This window comes from Neolamprologus multifasciatus, chromosome 12, assembly GCF_963576455.1.
Source record: "Neolamprologus multifasciatus chromosome 12, fNeoMul1.2, whole genome shotgun sequence".
Classification (NCBI taxonomy): domain Eukaryota; kingdom Metazoa; phylum Chordata; class Actinopteri; order Cichliformes; family Cichlidae; genus Neolamprologus; species Neolamprologus multifasciatus.
Window position 1 is genome coordinate 27,249,194 of NC_140450.1, and position 6,871 is coordinate 27,256,064.

Consider the following 6,871-nt stretch of genomic DNA (forward strand, 5'->3'; position numbering starts at 1 on the left):
GGAGAAAGAAAGAGGAAGGAAAAGAAAAACAGAAGGGGAGAGGGACAGTGAGAAAGGGGGGAAGAAAAAATATCTCCGGGATCACCTGTTGAGAGAAAAAGAATAGAAAACAAGCAAAAAAAAAAACAAAACAATGCAACATACTATACACAACACCATCGCATTAATCTAGCTAAGTGAAAACAGCAGTAAATACTAAATATTGAATGTTGTTGTGCAGCACGCAGGACAGACAGCGCACAATGTGCTTTGAAGTAGCAGCCAAGAAAGGTGTGATTTAAGTCTACGAATAGTGAACACCCATGTGCACACCTGTGTGGATCGGCGCGCTTGTATTCAAATGGTTTCCCCATGTAATGGTCTGCTAGAGGATGTAGAGAGCCATAGCCCCGTCCCCCAGGGCATGAAGCAGGCATGGAGGAGATCCAGGCCCCAGACATCCAGAGGCCCCAGAGTGCAAGAGCCCAAGGAGGACCACCGGAGGGGCATCCGTGCCACCTTCATGGGAAGGGCTGAGGATCCCCAGATGAGGGGTCACCCAGTAGCCACCGGGCAGAAGCTAGAGGGGGCTGCACCGGCGTGCCCGCCGGCTCTGCCGGCAGCCAGCTGTGCCAGAGTGAACCGAGCCACAGGCACAGAGGCCGGAGGCCCGAGGGCCCCCCGCGCCCCGGAAGAGGCCTGACCGAGCAGCAGGCGCCAGGCCCCGCCAAGTAGTCACCGGGAGTGAGCTGGTACATACCTGAGCGCCCAGCCCCGGACACCAAGAACCACCAACGCACCGACCCCTGAGGGCATCAGTCACCGGCAGGGAGTGTGGTGAGGGGAGATAGGCCTCCACACTTTGGAGGGCCTTGGAGTTCCCAGAGAGGTGAAGTCTAAGACCCGACCTGACATATAGACACAGACAAACAGGCACACACAGACACAGACATGCATTCCCACCCTCATGCACACATATACAAACACTCAGCACTCACCCAACGCAGGAATAAACGTAAATGGACATGTACACACAATCACACTCCCCAAACATACTCTATATCCCGGGTCCAGGTATCCTCACCCCCAGAGATGGAAACGGCACCCAGACCCAAGAGATGTTACCCTTCCCTCCGGGGTGGAGGCAAGCAGACCGCCCCAGGCTCCGCAGCAGCAGGGAGGCCAATCGGACAGCCAGCATCTCTTCCCAGCCCCCCCGCCCCGATGGCTAGCAGAGAACAGGGGTGTGTTAAGACCCCATACCTCCCTCCTCCCGCTCAAGTGTAGTGTTGCTGCGTGTTGCTCTAAAGTGTATTTAAAACAAGGGAGAGCATGGTGCTGCTGCCAGAGAGCAGCAGGTGTTAGCACGGCCCCTCCCGAGAACCCTCAATGTCTACATGGATTTAAAATTGAGAGGTGGGCACCGGCGCCAGAGGCAGGTTTGAATACACAGACCGTCTACTGGACGCCGTTAACGTGCCCACCCTCAAGGCCCTATATATATATATATGTGTGTGTTATGAGAGTGTAAGTAATGTGGATGTCTAAGTTGTGAGATAAAATTGAGGCACAGGTGGCCAGAAGAGGACAGAGGGGGGGGGAATGTCTCCCCTGCACCCTGGTGACACACCCGCACCCCAAAGCCCTACCTGTGTGGGTGGGTGTGGTGGAGCGTGAAGAGGGAGGCAGACGGGGATGGGGAGGAAAAGAAGGGAGGGGAGGGTGTCCCTCCCTAGGGCCAGCTCCCCCGCTGACCCCAATATGCACCCCCGTCCTCTGGTATCCACCAAGGCAAGGGAGCCCAGGCCCATCCAGACCGGGGCCTACGGCAGCAACACCGCCAAGCCCCACAGGACCCGGGGCAGCCCACTCTACCCCACCGCAGAGGAAACTGTACCCACCCCAACATTCAATCATCTCCCAGACTACACAAGACACAGACACCCAGGTTAAGTTTATTCTCCACCTCTCCTATGTCTCTCCCCCACCTGCAGAGTGGACTCCTGCAAAGATGGAACAACCTCCCTGCCAGTTCAAGAGCCCCCCGGTTAGGCCGATGCACAAGAGGCCCCCTGCGCCAGGGCTGAGCCCCCGTGCACCCACCCGCCCACAACCTCGGCGACACACCGACGAGGACCGAAGCCCCCAAGGCCCAGCCAGAGCCCCAGCACGGAGGCGAAGCACCCCCGAACCCCAAACCCCCACGCCCGCCCCGGATCCACTCAGGGGCAGCCAGGCCACCAGGCCAGTAACCTACGTCCGCCAGCACAGACCATCCTCCAGCCCCGCTGCACGCGGCCACGAGGAGAACAACCTCTGAGAGCGACCAGAGCCACTAACCAGGTTATGAACACAACCCCCGGGTTAAGCCCTCCAGGGATAACGTCTCTAGGGGTCCTCCAGGTGCCCTAAGCCCATCCCAACCTCCACATCAACCACAATAGCCAAGGCGGGACCAAACCACGACCCCCCACCCCCGCTAGGTGATGGAGCCGATCAAAGGAGCCCAGAGGGATTGATCTAATGTGGTGGCAGAGGCTATATCGAGACTAATGTGATCTATTAGATAGTTTCTGTATTGGCTAGAATTAAGATTATTTTTATTTTTCCAGTTCATGAGGACCGTTTTCTTGGCGATGCATAGGGCAGTAAAAACCATGTGGACTGTATTAGTTTCTGTAGTGACATCATCCAAATTTCCCAACAAGCATACTAAAGGGGAGGTTGGAATTTTACATTTCAGACACTTTGATAAGTCCTCACATATCTCGTGCCAAAACTTCTGCACTGGTGGACAGAACCAAAGAGCGTGGATGTAACTGTCTGGTGTATTGCCTTGACAGTGTGAGCAGTTGTTGGCGGATGTAAAGCCCATCTTAAACATTCGATGACCTGTATAGTGCACTCTATGCAGTATTTTGTATTGTATTAATTGCAGATTGGGATTTTTAATAAATTTAAAGGTTTTTAAGCAAATCTGAGACCAGACGTTTTGGTCTAAGCTGACTGATAAATCTGCTTCCCACTTTGCAATAGGAAGGGATATTGATTCATCTATTTTAGAAAGTGTTCTGTATATTTTAGATAATAGTTTGGGGGATTTAAGAGTAAGAAATTGAACCACACTTGGTGGTGTTTGTAATTCAACTTGACTGAGGTTAAATTTCTTTTTTACTATGGATTTAATTTGTTGATATTCTAAAAATCTTTTCTTGTTGATCCCATATTGTGTAACTAGTCTGTCAAATGGAATAAATTCTGTTCCCTCTAATATATGTTCTAAGTATTTAATTCCTTTACAACTCCATTCTGGGAAATTAATCATATTTTTGTTTTGTAATATGTCAGGGTTATTCCAGATAGGTGTACGTTTGCATGGGATTAATGAAGACTCCGTTATTTTTAGAAACTCCCACCATGCTGACAGAGAAAAGCTGATGTTGATGCTTTTAAAGCATTCATGTCTTTTGATGTTTGAGCTAATAAATGGTAGGTCTGAAATCTCTAGATCATTGCATAGTGCCTGTTCAACATCTAGCCAGGGCTCATCTAAGAGGGTACATTTTAACCATTCTGAGATGAACTGAAGCCTGTTGGCTAAGAAGTATTGGTGAAAATTAGGCAGATCTAGTCCTCCTCTATCCTTGGTTCTTTGTAGCGTTTTTAAGCTGATGCGCGGGGGTTTATCTTTCCAAAGGAATTTAGAAATATGTGAATCCAGAGATCTGAACCAATCTTGTGATGGTTTGTTAGGGATCATTAAAAATAAGTAATTTATTTTTGGCAAGATCATCATTTTTATAGTGGCGACCCTTCCCATGAGTGATATGGGTAGAGATTTCCATCTAGTCAGATCGCCTTCTACTTTCTTTAGAAGTGGGATGTGGTTTAATTTAATTAAGTCTGAAAGCTTAGGAGAAACAATAATACCTAAATATTTAATATTTCCAGATTGTAGTGGGGCAGAAGATGAATTGTGGAAGGAGCAGTTAATGGGAAGAACTGTAGATTTTGGCCAGTTAATTGAATAGTCTGAAACTCTTGAAAACCAGTTTATTAGAGTAATTACCTCAGAGAGGTTGATTTGTGAGTTTTGCAGAAAAAGCAACACATCATCTGCATAGAGACTGATTTTATGTTCTACGTTATTACATTTTATGCCCTTAATTGTTGTAGCCTGTCTAAGTGCTGCTGCTAGAGGTTCGATAAAAATTGCAAAAAGTGAAGGGGAGAGTGGGCATCCCTGTCTGGTGCCCCTCAGGAGACAAAAGCTGGAGGATGTCTGGTCATTTGTTCTGATACGAGCTGTTGGGGAATTGTATAATATTCTTATCCAATTTATGAAAGAGTTTCCAAAACCAAATTTGTGTAAAGTTGCAAATAAAAATTTCCAGTTAACTCTGTCAAATGCTTTTTCTGCATCTAGAGATAATATTATGGTTTCAATGTTTTTATTGTATGAGTAGTCTATTAAATTAAGAAATCTACGAGTATTTGTTGAGGAGTGCCGACCTTTTATGAAACCAGTTTGGTCAGGATGAATTAAGAGGGGGGTTATTTTCTCTAATCTCTTTGAGAGAGCTTTGCAGATTATTTTAAGGTCTACATTTATAAGGGATATTGGACGATAACTTGAGGGAAATAAAGGGTCTTTTCCTGGTTTTAGCAGGAGACTAATGTTAGCAGAATTCATATTTGGTGGTAGTCTGCCATTTTTCTTGATTTCCTGCAACATTCCATGGAATACTGGTGCCAAAATTGTCCAGAATTCTTTGTAGAATTCTGCAGGAAAGCCGTCTGGACCTGGAGCTTTATTAATGGGCATACTTATCAGGGCTTCCTGGAGTTCACCTGGCGTCAGTGGCGAATCCAGTGCCATTGCTTGACTGTCTAGTAATTTTGGAAGAGTTACGTTGTCAAGAAACAACCCGTCATTTTTAGACGGGTTTATTTGTGGTGAATATAAAGTTTCATAGAAATCCCTAAAAATCTTGTTTATTCTTCCAGGGTCATATATTGTGTTCCCTGATAAATCTTTAGTGGCACATATAGTTGTTTTTTCTTTATTTATTTTTAACTGGTTTGCTAGAAATCGACCTGGTTTGTTACTGTGTTCAAAATTCTGCAAGCGAAGTCTTTGTACAAGGAATTGTGTTTTTCTATTAATAATTTCATTTAATTCTAGTTTTGTTTTGCATATTTTGTTCATTATTTCTTGATCTTGGTGGAACGCGTAGGCTTCTTCTAAGGATTTGATGGTTTTTTCTAATTCCTGAATATTTTTGTTTTCTTCTTTCTTTTTGTGTGATGAGAAAGAAATTATTTTACCTCTCATCACAGCTTTTCCTGCTTCCCATAGAACAGAAGCAGATGTTCCGGGAGTGTCATTAAAGTCTAAATATGAAGTCCATTCCTTTTTAAAATATTTAATAAAGTCTTCATCTTTAAGTAGTGATGTGTTAAATCTCCAGTTTTTACTTGGCGTAGTATTATTCTTGTGTATTAGTGTTAAAGATACAGGAGCATGATCGCTGACAGCTATAGGGTGAATCTCAGTGTCTGAAATGTCACTCAGCAGTGAGCTGCTGACCAAAAAATAATCCAGACGAGAGTAGGAGTGATGAACATGTGAGAAGAAAGTATATTCCTTACTGTTGGGGTGAAGGGAGCGCCATGCATTGCAAAGGCCATAGTCGCTCATATACTGTTTGATTATATTTGTGGATTGCCAATTGCGCTGAGTTCCTGTTGTGTTGAGCCTATCCATTTCTTCATTTAGTCCAAGGTTGAGGTCGCCTCCAAGAATGAGTGTGCAATCAAGGTGTTCAGAGAGTGCACTAAAAAATCCGTGGAAGAATGAGGGTTCATCAACATTTGGACCATATATACTTACAATACATAGTTTTTTGTTCAATATTGATAGTTTAATAATTAGAAAGCTACCCTCTGGATCCATAACTGTATCAAGTACTGTAAAATTAACATTTTTATGTATTAAAATTGCTACTCCTCTTTGTCTAGAATTATAACAAGCTGCAAACACCTACTACCTAACTACCTAAGAGCCGCACACTGACTTAAGGACTAAGGTGACAAAGTGAATATTGGACCTATATTTGCCGTATGTGGAAGCCTGTAGGCGCCATTTAAAAAAAATGAAGTATATGTCATAATAACTGGATTCTTATCATTCTGACCTGGTGTCTCATCAGTGTTACTATTGCATAGTTAACAACATAAATAACATTAAGCATACACTAAATCTCAAAATTATAGTTCTCTGTCTTCCAACAATTATGTGTGCATCTTATAATAATGACTTACTGCCTCATAATTACAAATTAGACTCTATTTTGAAATACTATATCATATTAATGAGAAGCTTTTTAATAAGTCTGGCACAATATCTCATAATTAAGATTTATTTACAATTTTTAAATGCAGATTTCGACTAGATGACAAGTGGACAAACAATTAAAAGCACATTAGCTAATCTATAATAAGATAATCTATAATCTATCAATATATCTATCAGGTGCATGGATGGATGGATGGATAGGTAAAACAGTTCCATTCAATTCAGTTTTATTTAAACAGCCCCAAATCCCAACAATAGTTGCCTCGTGGCATTTTATATTCTAAGGTTGACCCTACAATAATACATACAGAGAAAAACCCAAAATCATATGACCCCCTATGAGCAAGCACTTGGGCAACAGTGGGAAGGAAAAACTCCTTAACAGGAAGAAACCCTCTGGCAGAACCAGGCTTAGGGAGGGGCGGCCATCTGCTGCGACCAGTTGGTGTGAGAGAAGGAAGACAGAATAAAAGATTAAAAACAATATGATTCAGTGCAGAGAGGTCTATTAACACATAGTGAGTGAGAAAGGTG